Below are 19,153 nucleotides of genomic sequence, written 5' to 3'. Positions count from 1 at the left end.
TGCTTGATTAATACTTAAGCATCCTTTTGGTTTTAAGAATTATTCTGAAAAGCCTCTGGTCTTGATTTAAGATTCCGAAGCATGAGTCTCCAACTCCTCATCCCTTTTTTTTAACATGCTGAGATTTTAAAATGTCTCATAGTGTAGAGTATCTACCAATTTTCAAATAATAATTGTGGCTTTTTATCTGTTGCCTTTAAATTCTTTACCATAAGAATCAGGTACTTTCTTCTAGTACTGTTCTCATCAGTACTGGATGTGAATTATTTTTTTTTCCCAGTTTCTGCATATTAGAGGATCACATTAACTTTGGTTTGTTAACTACTTGCATTGGAAACAAGTGGTCAGTTGCTGCTTCTGGTACAATTCCTACACTGCGACATGAAAAAGGCCAAGGTACTCAATATCTTCTTTGCCATTGTCTTTACTGGTGATCCCACATCCCTGAGACCAGAAGGAAAGTCAGTGGAGGAGGATCAGGTCAGGGAACATTTAAACACACTGAACATACACTGATCCATGGGACAGAGTGTTGAGGGAGCTAGCTGATGACACTGCAAAGCCACTGTTGATTATATTTGAGAAGTTGTGGCTATTGTGGGAAGTTCCTGAGGCTTGGAAGAAAGCAAATGTTACTCCTATCTTCAAGAAGACCAAGAAGGAGGATCCAGGGAACTACAGGCTGTTTAGACTCTGTCCCACGGAAGGTGATGGACCATGTAATCCTGGAAGCCATTTACAAATATATTAAGCATAAGGTGACTGGGAGTAGTCAGCATGGATTTATGAGAGACATTCTGTCTGACCAACCCGATGAAGTGACTAGCTCTCTGGACAAGGTAAAAATAACAGTGGATGTTGTTTGCATTGAGTTTAGCAAGGCTTTTGACACTGTTTCCCATAGCATCCTCAGACAAAATACTGACATATGGGCTAGATAAGTAGACAGTGAGGTATACTGAAAACTGGCTCAACTGCTGGGCTCAAAAGGCTGCAACCAGATGCACCAAGTCCAGCTAAGGCCAGGCACTGCTGGGGTACCTCAGGGGTCAACACTGAGTCTGATGCTGCTAAGCATCTTCATTAGTGACCTGGATGGTGGGACTGAGTGTGTATCCTCAGAAAGTTTGCAGATGACACAAAACTGGGAGGAGTAGCTGATACACAAGAGGGCCATTCCACCATCCAGAGGGACCAGGACAGGCTGGAGAAATGGGCCAAAGGGCAAAGAGTCCAACAAAGGGCCAAAAAGATGAGTATCTGACATGCAGTCAGAGGGTGAGTGAGCTGTGACTATTGAGCCTGGAGAAGTTTCAGGTGGGATCTTTTCAATGTTTATAAATACCTGATGGCAGGAAGAAAGGAAGTGGAACCAGGCTGTTCTCAGCAATATGACAACAGGCAATGAGAAACTGAAACACAGGAAATTTTACTAAAACAAAAGAAAAAACTTTTTGTTATGAGAGTGGTCAAGCACTGGCACAGGTTGCCCAGAGAGTTTGTGGGGTCTCCATCTTTGGATACAGTCAAAATCCAGCTGGACACAGTCCTGAGCAACCTGTTCAAGCTGACCCTACTCTGAATAGAGGGGTTGGATAAAATGATCTCCAGTGGTTTCTTCCAACCTCAGTCATTGTGTGATTTTGTGAATCTGTAAATCATCACAACAGGATACAGTATCACATTATTAGCTGCAGCCTAGGCATGTTTTTTCAACAAATAGGCATCTTTTATTTTAATGTAATTTATTTTCTTATAATCAAAATATGGTACAAGTTGAAGAAAACTTTAAAAGTCTCCAGGGGTAATTTCCCTAGCCTTTATTAATTGTCAATTCTTTTCAGATATCACAACTAATATTACGATAGTATTCCAGCCCTGGAAGAAATTGATACAGACATACATGGAACAGTGCAAAAAGGTCATATTAGGGCAAAAACAAATGGTAGGACAGCAATAAAGACAGAAGTAGAAGTTTGAAAAAGCTTTAGAGCTGGGTACAAGATGCTTCTGTGCAAAATGACAGGGAAAGTAAGAATGATAAGTTACTAAAAAGCAAAAATAAAAGTAAAAATATCATTTTATGTACCATTTTCCCCCAAGTAAGCAAAGGTAGAATTACCTGGTCTTGTACCATCTAATAGAGGACAATAAGCTGTAATCCCTAGGCAAGGCCAGTAGCGACTGAGAGCAAAGAAGAGCATCTCCCATGGGTAAATCCCCTCACCATAAAACCTTTTTGCAGGGGGCCCACCTCACCCTACAAAGTAGTGAGGGAACTTAACACAACTCAATGTGACTTTAGTATCTAAAGTGCAGAAGAAAGACTCTTGGCCAGCCTTTCAAACTGACATGCACCAGAGTCAAAAGCTTCTAGTAAGTTCAGGTGACTGGGAACAAAATGGATGGTTCATAGTTCTGTGAATGCTGTTTTGAGACAATGATTTATCTGAACTATGGTAGGATAAAGACTGGGCATTAACATGTCTGAGGGCATGTATATCTGAAAATTAATCTCAGAACTGGCTTGAGGCACCTTAACAATGTAGGCAAAACTAGGCGGTGGCAAAGGGCATTTCACATATGAGTGGGTTAGGATGGGGGAACCTGGGAGTTTGGTCAGACACTGGAGATCTGGTGAGGTAAGAAGGCTCATAGGGATTCAAGAGACAGCTGTGTGTGATGAGGCAGGGTTGAGACAGATGGGCTGCTCCAGAAGCTGTGTTGGAGGGAACAGGAAAGGCCTGTGATGATTCTGGGTGCTGGAAGAGCTCAGTGACTTTCCAGGGTATGAAGCTGGGGAGAGCCCTGGAACAGGACATGGAGGCTTCAGGAGGCTGTAGAAAGTGCCAGAGAGGTCTAGAACCTTCTTTTTCTCTTCTCACTTCTGCCCTTGAAAACTCCTTCACTTACCTACCAGCTGATCGGATTTAAAAATCTGGAGCACCTGCCTCACATACAGTAGCCAACTCAACCTCCCATATGGAGTTTTGTGGGAGGGTTATATGAATTATATGGGGCTGCTCCTGCCATGGGCAAGAAGAAAGGGTGAGGCTTGGGTTGGCAGGTCAGGGACAGAACTGGGCTGCTGACCTTTGGGCAAAGCCTGAGATAAGTGGAGCAAGATGCTCTTACAAAAAGGAACCAAAGCCAGCTGCTGACCAGTGATTTGGACTGATTCTTCGGAGGCAACCATGCAGCCACCAAGTTCAGTGTGAGTACACAGGGTTGTAGAGTCATTTGTTTCCTCTGCCTCTTACAAAGGCTGTTTTATACTGTCCCGTAAGTTTGTCACCCTATGTATGTACTTTGCTCTTTCCAAAAGCCAGATGTGCAATGAGCATTTTGAAAACTTAGGAATAGGTGCAATTTGAAAAGAAAATCAGTTGAATAAGAAATATCCTACATCTATTCCTGTATGTAGCAAAATTTGGTAGGAGATCAATATGCCCTAAACACCAGCGAAGTCATCCATACAGTTGCATGTATGCCAGTTAGGATATTACATGGCTTTCAATGTAAGCTACACAACATAATACATCTTTCCATACTTCTCTAAGAAGGTATGCATGTCTCGAGACTCCGTTTGATTGACTCTGAATACCTATGCCAACACTGGTTTAGCTTCTGAATTATTTCTACATTTCCTTGAATAATGTTTCAGAGATATGCATAAGAATAAAGAATTTCAGATTTCAATACAATTCAACTAAGCAGCTTTCATTTCCCCTGTCTTCCTGTTGGATGATACTTTAATGGTCATAGCTGGCCTTGAAGAATGGATGGTATATAGAAGGACTCCATGTTATGTTTTCAGACTGCACCCCTTTTCGGACTAGTGTTGATCACATATATATGACTAGATTCAATTCAGGCAAACCCTATTTTGTAGTGCTGAACCCAACTAAAGAGTCAGGTAAACCATCCAAATAATCTTAAAGACTTATACTAGTTCTAAAAGTACAGATTTTACTGGTTATACCCAACATCCAAGCATTCAACCAAGATTAAGACCTCCAAAAGGATATATTATCTACTGGCTTTTCTTAAATCAACAATGGAAAAAGTTTATTTTGAAATGAAGTAATCTCTCTAAATATCTTAATTCCATGTATTTTGTACTGGCCACAGAAAACTGAGAAGAATCCAAATGTAAACAATCTAAGTAGGAAGTTTTCAGTTAGAAACACTGGCTGATCAGGTATACAATTTCTGTGTATGTTGTGGATAGTGTACTAGCCCTAATGAGATCACAGAGGATAGACTTTCTCTTAAAATGTTAATTTCACAGCACAGAATGAAACTTTACATAGTACAGATTAAATCAAGTTTTTTGTTTGTTTGGTTGGTTTTAATTTCATGGAATTAGATCTAGAACTTTCTGAAACACTTTCCTCTAAAACATGTCACACCGATACATAACTTTGTTTGATCACTAATGTATACTTTTGAACAGAGATAAAGAGAGTGCTCATCTCAATCACCATCTAATTAACACTCCAGGAAAGCCCAAATCATTTAATCCCATATTCTTTGAAACAGTATCTCTTTTGCAAACTTTTTCCGTATTTTTTCATAGCAATTCTACATGCATACAGAATAGTAACAGCAAGACAGCCAAAATACTGGCAGTATTTCAAGGTGCTGCCTGCATTGCTGCCATTCTGTCATTTAGTTGTACTCACAGAAGCTTTATTTTGGGTTTCAGTAGCACAACATTGGAATTTGGGTTTAAAAATTTTCTATTCCCTCCTTTTTCTTCTCCTTGAGCTCAACAGTTTTCTGTTTCCTCAATCACAAGAAATACTGCTGCCCTTTCCCAATCCCCTGCACGGAGACCTTTCCTAAGGTTGTACATCTCAGAAATTCTTTGTATCTGCATATTCTACTAATCTTCAGGGGAATAAGAAAAGAAAAAGTAAGCCCTTGAGGTTTATGTTGTTCCAACAGGAGTGCATATTCAAGGACACTCAGGAAACATGTCCTAGGAAGCTGCTTTAAATATTTATGTGAGAGAAAAATGAAGAAGTATGTTAGATTTGTACAGATTTCCAAGCATCAGTCAAGAGAAGCTACAGAAACCTTGGGACTTGCTTATTTTCTTTTAATAAAATACGAAATGCTGTAAAACAATTCACTGCCAACATCTCCATTTGCTACCTTCACCTATGGATGACAAAGCAAAACTCAAAAATTAATAAAATAGAATGAAGATAGAATTAAAACATCTATGCACAGCTGCCAAAGGAAAAGCCTTTTTCTTTTTGTTACCAATGTAAATGACTATTTTTAGACTGAAGGCTAGTTTAATGCATGTAATTCATTAGCTGAAGCATCACACTTCTGTAGCATATTTTTCATTTTCTTCACACTATTTGCATAACTCTCTCTAACACACCTATAGATACCCTTTCCTAGGATACTTGCATCCAGCAAGACAAGGAAATAGACTAGATGTGGCAGTAAAAGATGTAGTAATAGAATTACAAAACAATATAGCTACAAAAATAGTACCAGATGTAGTCATATTTTCAAAACCTGCTTAGCCATTCTACTTTCTTTGTTGTGTCTGTAATATTGTTTTATTTTTCCGACATGCCACAGTATATAAATGCCACAAGATGACTATTTCTCTACAGTGTTAACAGTTTTTCTTCTTGATTATAAGAAAATTAAGGTTTGAAGACATACTTGCATTTGTTAAATTCATGCTTCCATTTGGTAAATTAACTGTGATTTTGTTCAAATAATCAGATGACCTGAATAACCAATTTACACAGAACAAGAAAAGACAGAAAAACATTCTAGGGTAATTCTGCATTTGCACATAAAATCCCAAATGGTTGTGACTCACTTTCTTTCTGGCTTTTGTTCTCCTTGGCAATTGCCGAGTTTTTCATTATATTACTTATGTATATAAAAATACTGAGATTTCTCTTAGACCATTCCCCTTCCAGGAAAGTTGATCTTCTAGAAAAAGTTTTCATTTGATGCTGTAGGAAAGAGAACAGGGGAACATGTCTACAGTTCAATGATATGCACATAGATTATAGTTCTGTCTTCAACAGAAACCAGTCTGGATGATGGACTAATGTATTAGGAACTTAGCCAAATCTTTTCCCAGAAAAATAATAACATGCTACTTTGAACTAGAGTCCCTCATTTGCCTGAACAAATTGTGTTTGATTCTTTAAGTGGATGTAAACAATAGTTGTTCTGGCAAGCTTTCAATCTCAAACTGCCACTTCTGCCTTTTGCTGTGTTACAGCAAGGTTCTTTCATTACTTTTATAGCAGTTATATCACAACTATTACTGTTGAACCTCATGAGGTTCAACAAGGACAAGTGCAAGGTCCTGCACCTGGGCCAGGGCAACCCCAGAACCAATACAGGCTGGGGGATGAAGGGATTGAGAGCAGCCTTGTGGAGAAGGACTTGGTGGTACTGGTGGATGAAAAACTGGACATGAGCCAGCAATGTGCGCTTGCAGCCCAGAAGGCAAATCATGTCTTGGGCTGCACCAAAAGCAGCATGGCCAGCAGGTCGAGGGAGGTGATTCTGCCCCTCTGTTCTGCTCTGCTCCGCTGAGACCTCACCTGCAGTCCTGCATCCAGCTCTGGAGTTCTCAGCATAGAAAAGACGTGGACCTGTTGGAGAGGGTCCGGAGGAGGCCACCAATATGATCAGAGGGCTGGAACACCTCTCCTATGAGGACAGGCTGACAGAGCTGGGGTTGTTCAGCCTAGAGAAGAGAAGGTTCTGGGGAATAAGGCCACCTTATTGTGGCCTTTCAGTACTTAAAATGGGCCTATAGGAAAGACAGAGACAGACTTTTTAGCAGGGCCTGCTAAGACAGGAAAAGGGGTAATGGTTTTAAGCTAAAGGAGAGGATATTCAGACTAGAAATGAGGAAGAAATTTTTTACAATGAGGGTCATAAAATACTGGAAGAGGTTGCCCAGAGAGGTTTTAGATGCCCCATCCCTGGAGACATTCAAGGCCAGGCTGAACAGGGCCCTGAGCAACCAGATCTAGTTGAAGATATCCCTGCTCATTGCAGGGGAGGTTGGGCTAGATGACCTTTGAAAGTCCTTTCCAAATAAAACTATTGTATGATTCTATGATTCTGTGATTCTATATTATGATCAGAACTCTGTATCATTAAAATGTATGTGTAGATTTAGGTTCTTGGTAATAAATCTTCTTAGCTTTTGTTCTACCTTGTCCACATCAGAATCTTGCTATTCTATTATCTTCCTTTTATCACCACTGCACCAGTTACTACATTGCTATGCAGAGTATAATCAAAGCTAAAGCATTATAAGAAAAAGTTTCTTAGTTAATCAATATTTGCTTTTAAAAATGATGTCCTAATATTTACTGTTATGCTTCAATTGGAAATTAAGATACAGTAATACACATTCTAAAAGCATCCTTAATAACACACTGTTAATTATATAATCTCTGTCTAAATAGTTGCCCAATATTTGCCAAGCATAAAGGAAATTGTTAATATTCATATGCAGGTGTGCATATAGTAAATCAGCAAGAATATGAAGGCAAAATGGAATGGGAGAGAGTCAGAGAGAAAGAAAGAAGTCAAGAGTAAGACTTAGTCATTATAGAATATTTGCTTAAGGACAATCAGCAGTATAATTTCACAGAATAGTATAGCATTACTTCTATCACAGCAGTAGTATTACATTCACACTGTTCCGGTCCCGTTTCTGCTGCCTTCTAAATCTGTCCTCTTAGGGCTTGACTTTCTGTGGTGTTGGGAGCTAAGGAAACTTTCAGGGTTGCTCCACCATATTATTGTGTTTTACCAAACAAATGCTACAATTAAAGTCTGTGAGTGAAATCATGGGATTTTTGCCAATGACTTCAGCAGGGAGGGGTTTTCATACCTGAAGCCATGTAGAGTCCTAACTATTGAGACTTCCACAGCCAGGCTTCAGAATGCAGAGACCTTAGGGAGCCATCCCTTCACCTTGTGTCACTGGGCACCACTGAAAGGAGCCTGGCTCTGTCCTCTTTGCACCTTCCCTCTAAATGTTTATACACATTGACCAGGCTCCCCCAAACCCTCTCTTCTCCAGGCTGAACAGTTCCAGGTCTCTCAGCCTTTCCTTATATGTGAAGTGCTACAGTCCCTCCATCACCCTTGCAGACCTTTGTTGAGCTCTCTCCAGTGTGTCCATGTCTCTCTTGTACTGGGGAGCTCAGGACTGGACACAGTAGGACTTTGCACTCCTCCTTGTTGAACTTAATGAGGTTCCTTTTGGTTCATTTCTCTAGCCTGTCAAGATCTCTCCGGATGGCAGCATGGCCCTCTGACATATCATCCACTCCTACATGTGGATGACGACATTTCCAAGACCCTGAAACTTCAACAATAAATAGAAATACCTGCCTATACATTAAAGTGGAAAAATATCAGTATCAGATGTTACATGGATAAAACATTGTTACAGTTATCTGACCTACATCACACATACTTGGCCAACTCAATATGAAAGTAATCAAAATTACCCAAAAACTCTCTTTGGTGTCCAAAGTAAAGCGGTATATTCTTCAAAGTTGTTTTATTCTCTGTTCACCCTTCAGATGTGGTTCACTTCTTCACAATTGAAGGAAGCAGTTGGTGTCAATGAAGTCCTTTATTTTAATAGCAAGGTGGCTTTTCTTGCTGTCACTGTTCTCACATGTCAAAAAATTTCAGTATCAGAAACCAGCAAGGTCAGCATTTGTTGTTTGCTTTTTCTTTTCTCTGCCCACATGTGCTGGTTTATTTCTTGCTTGACTTTGAAAGTTGCAGCACATATGTTTTGATCTTTGTTCAGTTACCTAAGAGGATTTTTTTTTTTTTTTTTTTTTTTTTTTGAGACACTGCCACAGCACCACAGTAAAAATTCCTTAGCAAGTGTCTGGGCATCCCAAAATTACTTCTGTTCAAGTTAAGAGAACTTTTAAAAACAGCATTCATTAGAAGGTTGCAGTATAGCATTGCAGAGACTCATCTGTGTTGTAAACTCTACCTAGCTCTCCAGCACCACAGTGGAGAATGGTATTACAGTCTGTAATTGATGTTAATTCCAGAAGAATCTATCATAAACTGTAGTTCACTTACCCTTCCTTGCACATCCACTGAAGGACATCACAGAGACTTCCTGCTATTTGTTATAAGATGTTTAGGTTTTCAGTAAAACCTATGTCTTGGGACATGTTCTCTCTACCAGAAAACAGAAGAAATGTTGCTTTGGCCTCTGATACAAGAAAGATTTGGAGCATGAAATATTCGTAAATGATCTGATCCAAAGAAATAAAGTATCAAGCTTTCTAGAAAAGTGATGTAAAAATAAAGCATGAGTTCTAAAAAAAGGGCTTCCGATACTGGCAACTGAGGAAAAATTACTTTCTGTTTCTAAGTCTAATGACTGATGGCATCTCCTCCCTGACTTTTGCCAGTCTCTGATATCTTCCAGACTTTAAAGTAAGGGCATAAAGATTCCCCTGGAGTCCAAGCTGTGCACCAAAACTTGTAAAAATTCTTTACCATCTCATGTACAAATTAAGTGAACCCGTGATCCATGGGATAAACTGAATTCAATAAAAGACTCTGTAACAAATATTACCAGTGTATTCAAAGCATGTATGAGTCTGTAAAACACTTCATAAATTTAACAAGCATCATATTTAAACAATGAAAGACTCCTGCCTATTTTGCTTCATTTGAAAACCACCTACAGAGCTTCACTCTCTTAATAGTCACAGACTGTACAGATCCAATGCCTTTTCTAAGATTATTCTCTCCAGCACTGATGATTATCCAGATGAATTTTAAAGATTAATCATACCTCCTCTAAAACTTGGACTTGGGAGCTTAAATAGAATTTTTAACTTTCTAAAATACCTTTTCCTATTCTTATACTAGCCTTTATCTCTGTTCAAATGTATAATATATACTTTTATAAGCATGGATGATAAAAACTTGAACTGACATTTTAAAGAACATCTTGCTAACATTATGCACTGTAACACTAAAATTCCTTCGATTTTTTTTTTTTTTTTTTTTTTTTTTTTAATCTTGAAATGATTCCCCATCATTCTGGACAGTCCTCCTGTGATTTGTCAGTAAATCTAGTTCCCTCTCTTGAAGTGCCAAGTCCAGTTGATAAGCTTTCAATTCAGAGTAAAATTTCTGGATTTAGTCTCAATGTGCATTCCTTTCTACTATGCTATTTTATCCTACTCCTGTAATTCCAGTTCACAATGTCTGACCCACCTGTTCCTATCAACACTGGCAGGATTTTTCAAGTGTTGTATCATCCATACCATGGATTATTAATATAAACTTTAATCTATTTTTTTTAAGCAGTATCATGAATAACGATATTAAGCAGAACTTGTTCCAAGATTGGTTCATGGAAAACATAATTTCTGGCCTCTATCCATTTGAATATCTCTCTTATCAATGTAGTCTTCCCTTCAAGTAGCATGTTAATAATTTCATAGTCCTGGTTTTAATTCACACTTTCAGTTAATTTCCTTTGATATTCATTTTAATTCATTTGAATCAATGTTTTACTTAAATCTAGATTATTAAATTGACTGCACTGATCCCATTTATAACAATATCAAAGAAAGATATACTATAACATGACACAATCTAACTTTACCAAGATCATTTTTAATTTATCTTATTTAAACTTCACATTCTTGGTTACTCTTCCTTTCAAAATCTGTAATAGCATATTGTATTATGGATAAATGGAAAATTCTTTTGGATAACCTACTTTGCCTTTTCAGATACATCTATCACACTTACTGTTCTCTCATGGGAATGAAGTACCACTCCCAAAACTGCAGGTTCTTTTAAAATCACTGTTACTGGACATTATCCAGACTGTTCAGATTTCACATGATACATTATTATTTTTATATCCACTATGGATGTGATCATTTCCATTTCCTATCCTAGTTTGATAATGTTTCCTTAATTGCATACATAATTTCTTCTATTAATATTGGGGCAAAGTATTAAGATTTTTGACATTTGATGTTCCTTATTCAGCACCTGGTCCTCAGGACACGGCCCTACCTGTCCCCTTTATATTATCTCTATGGTACTGTGGGTAGAAACCTTCTCAGTTTCTTTGAAGGATCCAGCTCAGATGCATATTTTGCTATTCTCACTATATTTTTGCACTTCCTGACCTATAGATCTATAAGCTTCTCATTTCCTGATTACTTACAATGTCCCATGTTAGCTGTTTAGTGGTCCACACAGGTCCATAATTCTTCCTATCTACGCATTTCTCCTGCTCAAAACTCAAGCGCAGACTGTTGGAATTTTATCTTCATGTGATTCCATGTATCTTTCACATTTCAGTCCATGGGTGCCTCTTGGTTGCTTTATAGCCTCAACATTTGGTCTCCAGAAATATGAGGCTTTGATTATTACCGACCTGTTTGTCTACCCTGCACTTGAACCTAACATGGCAGTTTTAAATCTATCTGTGCTCACTCATTCCAAGATTACTTTCTCAAACAACTTTTCTCACTGCTCAGTCCCCACTCTTAAATTAAGATTAATTGTTTTTAAACTAAATATAACATGGCAGCTATTTATAGTTCAGTGATACCTTAGTAATGAAATCTGTCTGGTACAGTCTCCAAGAATACTTGAACCGCTACCATGGTATTGATTACTGCTGTAACCTGTAAGGATTTCTTGTCAAAACTGTGTCTAGAAAATGTAAAGTTTTCCGTAACTCTGACTAGTATGTATTTTTCTCACAGTTTCAAAGAGTTTTCTAGCCCGTATCCAACTCTGTTTTGCAGACTATAAAAACCCTCCAATGTGTTAGAGGAGTGCTCTTGTTCTTTCAAAATAACCTCTTCTTTGAATGATTTCTACCTATTGTTCTCTTTCACACAAGGAATATGGATATAAAAAGTTTCAGTTTTGATACTTCACATGAGGAAAAAGGAGTCATAGGATTAGTGAAGATAGTATATGAAAAAGATGTTTGATGAATAATACTCAAGCAACTCCCATATCAGCCTCTCTTATGCAATTTTATTACCTGTCTTTGACGTAAGAAAAATAAAGCTGTGCAGAACAAATACTTCCCGTTTAAAAATATTCAACAAGTCATTTTAATTTAGTTAATTTTTTTCAATTTAGATACATTACTTTCTTAGATAATTTTCTTTAAATGTAACTAGGAAAACAGAGAAAAAAGCATGATACAGAACTAAATTGAGACTTTAAATGTGCCTTATGAGCTTTTTAAAAAGCAGGAAATCACATTTGTCTCATATTGCTTAACACCCTCACCTTTGTCAGATCTCTAGGAAAATTCAATAGACAGACTTTATGAGAAAAGAAAAAAATCCAACTGCTTTACTACATCTTATTGAAGGTCCATTAAATTAATCCCGTCTCTCGCAGCAAATATTAACTGATGTTTAGAGAGAAAGTATAAGAAGTAAAGCGTGTGTAGTGTGGTCTTTTTCCCGTATACAGTCCAACTCTACCAATCAATATTTAGGGACTTCCAAAGTCAAGGGTTCAGACCTGCACCTCTAGCAACCAATGATGAGAACACCTTGTGTTATTTTTCTCTTGTCCTTTTTCTGACATATTTATGCTTTTACCCTTCATAATGTGACAGAACTGAGTGGTACCATTTGTTTTACTGTACAAATATAAGTGCCTGCTTTTATTTGTTTCATCTCTACCGCTAGACCATTTCCTTTGATACATTCTAAATTCTCAGCTTGCAAGAAACGGACTGAACATTCCCAATTTTTCTCTATATTTTCACTTGTTACATTGCAAATCCCTGTCATGGTCCTTTTCCTCACACTTTTGTCCTTCCACCTACTGTCTTCCATTGCTGATATTACATTTAGTTTCAGTATATGAAAACCACTCATTTTAATTTCTATTCTTGATAGCTTCTCTGCCTCCCATAGCTGTTTTCTGAGATGACTGGACCAGCACGCAGTATTCAAAGTATAAGTCTGTGGATTTACACTGTGACATGATTGTGTTTTAGATTTTGCATCCTCTCTTCCTTTCCTAATAATTTTTAAGAATCCTCTTGCTTTTCGAATGCCCCTGAGTAATGACTTTAGATTTTCTGAGAAACAACACTAACCTTTACTGTGAGGGGTTTCTGCACTGCAAGCTATTTATGCTTTTTCCTGTAATTCAAGACCAAGTGTGTGCACTTCTAGAAAGCAAATACTTACACTTGGGTAATAGTGAAAACTATTTGCTTATAAATACCATTAGTTCTTATCATAGCTACCATTTGACTGTTTAGATCATATCACCTATGGTAGATCTTTGTCATTTCTCATATCAAAAGAAAAGAGGACAGAGCAGCATTTAGAGGAACTTGTTAAACACACAAAAAAGCTGCACTGAATTTCTTATTGACAAGACATATTTTAACTCCTACCACTGTATTTTCTGCATTAGGTTAGTTTATGATACTTCATCACCAGCCACCTTCTTCTAAATTCTTTTGTTTTGGACCAAGTTTTTGTTCTAATTCTGAAGAAGCTACTTTTAATGTGAGCTCTTTGTTTCCTTTTGGTTTTGGGTTTGGCCCGAACACGGCAAGAAAAGCCGTAATGTTTCCTTCATTGTCACTTCTTAGAGGTAGAATATTCTAGTTCCTCATTTACAGATAAACAGACCAAATAAACTGACACAGCAGCCACTATTTTCCTAGCATTTCACCCAAAGATACTTTTTTAAAATCCAAGTATCAAATATACCCATACAATATTAAATAAATTATTTCCATTTAATTTAGACATTAATCATCAGTATTAAAATGGATTTTATTTAAACAAAAAATATTTACTAAAATGTATCAATTTCTAAAAAGATCTTTTTATATAAATATCTGGAGGTATATATTTTTAAATGGCAAAGAAAGAAATTATCTAGCATTTTTCTGAAATAGCACATGAAATATCTGATTATTTCCTGGTTCCAAAAAAGCATATGAAAATCAATATCTGCTGTGACAACAAGTACACTTGGATCATGAAAAGTGCACCTTTTGCTAGGCAAAAGGCAAAGCAAACAAGAAAAGCTGGCTTAAGTACAGAAGGTGCATTTTATTATTCTGTGATGCAAAAATGATATAACTTAAAATTTAGACAAACATTTAATTTAAAGCAATTTAAAAACTGAGATTTCATCTTAAATTTCAGAGTATGCTTGCCTTTTATGTTGAGAGAAAGAGTAGTGCAAAAGCATAAGGCTACAGGCTCCAGAGCCTTATTCAATCCAACCCTTGTGCGGGAATGAGTAATGTATAAAGCTTCAGAGCACTGATAATAATTATTCTCTAAATTAAAGATGAGCTTTATCGGATCTTCTTTGATGATGAAGAAAGCCAAATTTTCAAAGCTAATTAGTTTCTCAGTTAGGGTCATTGCTGTTTATTGTTCAGGCACCCTTAACGTAATTAGTATGCCTGACCTAAATTAAGAACATTTAGCATGTTTTATTAGCAATGCACAGTAACAGAAACCCTGGGCCAAAATATGTGTTGGGCCTCTGCCTTCTGAGATGGCCTACCAAGGAAGCAAGTTTCACGTCCAAGGATGCTTCCAACATAAACATCTGGCTGTAGCTTTCTTGGTTACTCAACTAATAAAGTTTACACTGTCCCACTGCACATGGAAAAGTGGCCTCCATGTTTTCCCACTCCTTTGTTGGTTTTATTTTGCACTGTGTATTGTGATGAGTTGAGTACAGCCAGCCAGGAACGCACTCTGAGCTACCTAAGGAAGTGGTAAGAACTGGTTTGCTCTTCTACCTCAACAGTCTGTGGCCCTCAGCAGCAAAAAGTTGCTGAGTTTTACAGAAAAAGAATAGAAATCAGAAAATATTGGATTTACTTTCTGTCATATACCCTGCTAGCTTCCAGCAATAAGCATTTTACAACTTTCTGAACCAAAGGTGGCACTGCTTTTAATATCTGTGGTCTAATTATTCTGGTACTTGGACTATGAGAAACAGTAAGCAGTCCTTCACAACACATCTCTGTATCATAACCAACTGTGTAGACCTCTACAACACCACACCAACTTATTTATTCCAAGCTCAAGAATTCTGCTGCACTTAGTGTTCATAACCACAATCTTTTCCTGTTGTTTTTTGGTACCATTTTTTTCTTTTACTGCTCCTTTTATGAAATAGAATAGTCAACAGAATTGCAAACTGTATTTAATATATGAAGGGTTAATGGAATTGCAAACTGTATTTAATATATGAAGGCACCTGTGATTACAGAGAATACATAAAATTAAACATAAAGAGGTTTATGCTATTTCTTTCCAAATAATTCCTGCTGGTTTATTTCCCTTTGATTGACATTGGTCACTGAGCCCATGATATTCCCAGAGAACTATCCCAAATCTATTCTCAGCGAGGTAACAGAAAGGCTAGAGCCTATCACTCTGTTCTTACCACTTTAGTTAACCTTTCCATGATGATGCTAATTTAAAATTTCAGTTATCAATTTATCGCCCATTCACTTAATATGGTAATATCCTTGTGTAACTTCAGGTAGTCAGATTTACATTTGCCTGTCATGAATATGCTATCCTCCAATGTTATTTTGTTACTGTTAATCTCCCTTCCCACATCTTATATGAATATATGGACATGCTCCAGCTGTCAACCTCCTCTAATGCAGAACTTGTATAATTCTTCTTTTCTCCATTTTAAATAACCTATGATCACAGTAAAACCTCTCCTCCTATTGCAATTTTCACTAGGATTTTTTTTAATGGTCTTTAGAAAGTTTTTTGAACTTTTCTGCACTGATTAGGTGTAACTTAGCAATACACCTACTGAGTCCAGCATTACCTTGCATTTGATTTGTGAGAAATAACTTCCCTATACAAAAGTAATGCTAATTCATTTCCAATATTATATAGGTATTCATGTGGTCACTGAGCCTTTAATATTCTCATATACTAAGTGGGCTCCAAGCTAAGAAAGTTACAAATAACTTTTTTTTTTTTTTTTTTCCCCAAGTCTATGGTAAATATTGTTGTCAAATTTAGACTTAACACTGTTGGAGGATTCATTCTGCAATAATGTGACTCTGTTGTGGACATTTCTAGACTCTCTGTGCCCAAAGTAGCATGAAACAAAGGATTGCTTTTCCCCTCACATTCTTGATCCTTGACTCTAGCCCCTAGTTCCCTCAAAGAAACTTTAAATATAAGCACATCCATACATACCCATGGTCAGAAGCACTGCAAAGGAAGAAAATTTGGAGAAGAGAAGGCTCTGAGAAGACCTTATTGCAGCATCTCACTACTATAAAGGAGCCTGTAAGAAGGATGAAGACAGACTTTTTAGAAGGGTGTGTTATGACAGAACAAAGGGTGATAGTTTTAAAATAGAAGAGATTCAGGGTAGACATGAGGAAGAAATATTTTACAATGAAGGTCGTGAAACACTGGCACAGGTTGCCCAGAGAGGTGGTAGATGCCCCATCCCTGGAGACATTCCAGGCCAGGCTGGATGGGGCTCTGAGCAACCTGATCTAGTTGAAGATGTCCCTGCTCATTGCAGGGGGTTGGACTAGATGCCCTTTGAAGGTCCTTTCCAACCCAAACAATTCTATGATTCTATGATTGATTCTAAAGTTAATTCAGAGCTCTAGTTATGAGAGATTCCTCATGTTCAAACAAAAGCCCTGAAATGCATTCATAGGCTCATGGATATGTAGCAAACAGGGCAGGGATTTACTGCAGTTACACAACACCACTCTCTCGATGGGCAGGACAGCCCATTTTCAAATAACTCTCTGCTGCACAAATGCTTCCTGGTGATGAAGAAGGCGTGAATGACTCTAAAAAGTGCTGCAACAAAAAGGCATTTACTCACTCAGGTGGAATTTCCAATCGGATTTTTGAACAGCATAGCAACTTTGACACTACTGACACTACAGTAGGCTCCAGAGTTTCTGAGAGAAGCTCACGGCAGCACAGGAGCACATGAGCAACCAACCATGTTGCATCAGATCAAAAGCCTATCCAGCCTAGTGTGCTTTCTGCAGCTTTGGCCATAAGCTGACGCCCAGGAGAAGCAGGAACAAGGCTGCCAGCTATGACATTTCCAACAGTCCTGGGCTGCAGGTAACACAACCCCATCCCATTGCTATTCCTGTCTATATGTCTTTTGCCAGTATTTGCCCACTCTTTGAACTCCTGCAGACTTCTCACAACCACAGAAGGAGCTTCACATTCAGTGTAGGGGTCCAGTGTGTTACTGCAAGTACTGAATGGCATGTAGGAGGAGGAAAACATGATTGGTACGAAGTCAGGCCAGAGCTTTAAGACAGTTAATTAGGGCTTTGGAAGAGACAGTTGGGGTCAACCAGCTCTAGGTATCTATTCTGACAGAGGTGGGTTTGTCCCACACTGACACTAAACAAAGAATGAAAAAGCTCAAAAAATGAAGTTCTGACTACAAAGTTAGTATTCTGAGTTATTATGTTTGGAAATTATTGCAGGTCCAAACAAATCCATTCCCTTTCCATGTCCACAATTACTTGAAGAGAGCATAATGAATTAAAATATTCAGAAATTAGGCCCTGTGCTTCCCACCTAGCTGCGAAACCCACTATGGCAAAGTGAAGGGTTGGGCACAGCTGAAGGGGACTCCAGGGGGGTGCGGGCTCTCGCTGTCTGCTCACATGAACTTCATGCCAGGTGAATCTAACTGATATGAAACGAGGGATACGACGTTGCTTCTCAATACAAACTTGGCCTTACCGGTTCAAACAAACAAAAAAAAAGGGAATGTTGCAGCTATATTTCCTCTGCTCCCACTGAATCTGTATGCTGGAGCCTAGTGCAATGTTTATATTTACGGTGCAACCATCAACAGAGCCAGTCTGCAACACCAACATGCAATGGAATTCTGCAGCACACAGTTGTGTATGTTATCATAGGTTATCATGGGTTATCACAGGTTACCACAGTGCCCTAGGCCCAAGGAACTCTTTCAATCCACCTCTTGCTCTCCCAGCACACTGGGCCCAGGGTGGACTCGTTTGCAACCAGTCCGTAGGGCGCACACCTCTGTAGATTGCACACATGACTAGTGGTGACCATGGCTGTGGTTTCAGCCATTCCAGCATTTTTCATGCCCACACAAATGTGCAAGTGTCCCACTGCAACTGCCTGATAGTTACACCTCTCCCTACCTCCTTGCCACCTACAATATCAGTGACCTCAAGAGGCGAATGTCTTACGCTTTCAGATGCAACGAGGTCATTGATCCCCCTTATTAACTTGATACAGAGAGAAAATTGAAGGTTTTTTTCAATATATTTTGCTTCTTAATTGTGCATTTGAATGTAAACAAATACTCCCAATCCACTTGATGTCCTTTTTGATGTGCTTTATGATTGGCAGATAAAAAAGTTACAAATCAGTCAGAACAGTTTCTGAAGCAAAGCATGAAATAAAAATCCCTGTATCTACTAGCTTGCAATAGAAATATCATTCCTCACTCATGCTGAAAAGTCTTCAGTTGCAAAGTGTTTCTGCAGAAAGCCCATCTCCTGTGTGTGTGACCACATTTCTGTTTATTATTATTATCGTTATTATTGTTATTATTGTTATTATTATTATTATTATTATTATTTCTGCTTTTATTAATCTGAAGCCACTCTGCAACCCGCAAGGCGAGGAGCCACAGGTGAGCACATACAGCCTGAAACAAAAGAAAACAAAACCCCTGAAAAGAAATCCGACCGAAAACCCGAAGGTTTCGCTCGCGATAACCACCCGCACCCCTCCAACCGGCCGGGCGCATCTTGCCCTCCCGACCCGGCCGGGGGCTGACACCGCCCCGCGGGGACGGGACCCCCGTGCGCGGTACCTGCGCACATCGCGCCGCGTTGCGCCCCGCGAAGCGCAGCACATCGGGACGCGCCGGGGTCGGGCAGGCCGGGCGCGGGGTGGGGCTGAGCCTCCGCGGGCGCGTCTCCGCGCAGAGCCGGCGCCGCGGCGGGGCGGGGCGGGGTGGGGCGGGGCAGCGAGGGGAGGGGACGGGCGGTGCCCCGCCGCGAAGGTGGGCGGGCGGGGCAGAG

General features: G+C 38.9%; 1 long non-coding RNA gene across 2 annotated transcripts in view; it reads right to left on the bottom strand.

The window, feature by feature from the left end:
- LOC135578607 (uncharacterized) overlaps positions 1-19,099 on the bottom strand; it is a 27,236-nt gene extending 8,137 nt beyond the window's left edge. For both annotated transcript variants that reach the window (XR_010470543.1, XR_010470544.1), the window contains exons 1-2: positions 18,943-19,099; positions 16,287-16,377 (exon numbers count right to left, since the gene is read on the bottom strand). This is a non-coding gene — a long non-coding RNA (uncharacterized LOC135578607). The remainder of the gene's footprint in view (positions 1-16,286; positions 16,378-18,942) is intronic.
- Positions 19,100-19,153: the final 54 nt, after the last annotated feature.

This window comes from Columba livia, chromosome 2, assembly GCF_036013475.1.
Source record: "Columba livia isolate bColLiv1 breed racing homer chromosome 2, bColLiv1.pat.W.v2, whole genome shotgun sequence".
NCBI lineage: Eukaryota > Metazoa > Chordata > Aves > Columbiformes > Columbidae > Columba > Columba livia.
The sequence above is the reverse complement of the archived record's forward strand: the minus strand, read 5'-3'. Positions and strand labels throughout refer to the sequence as shown.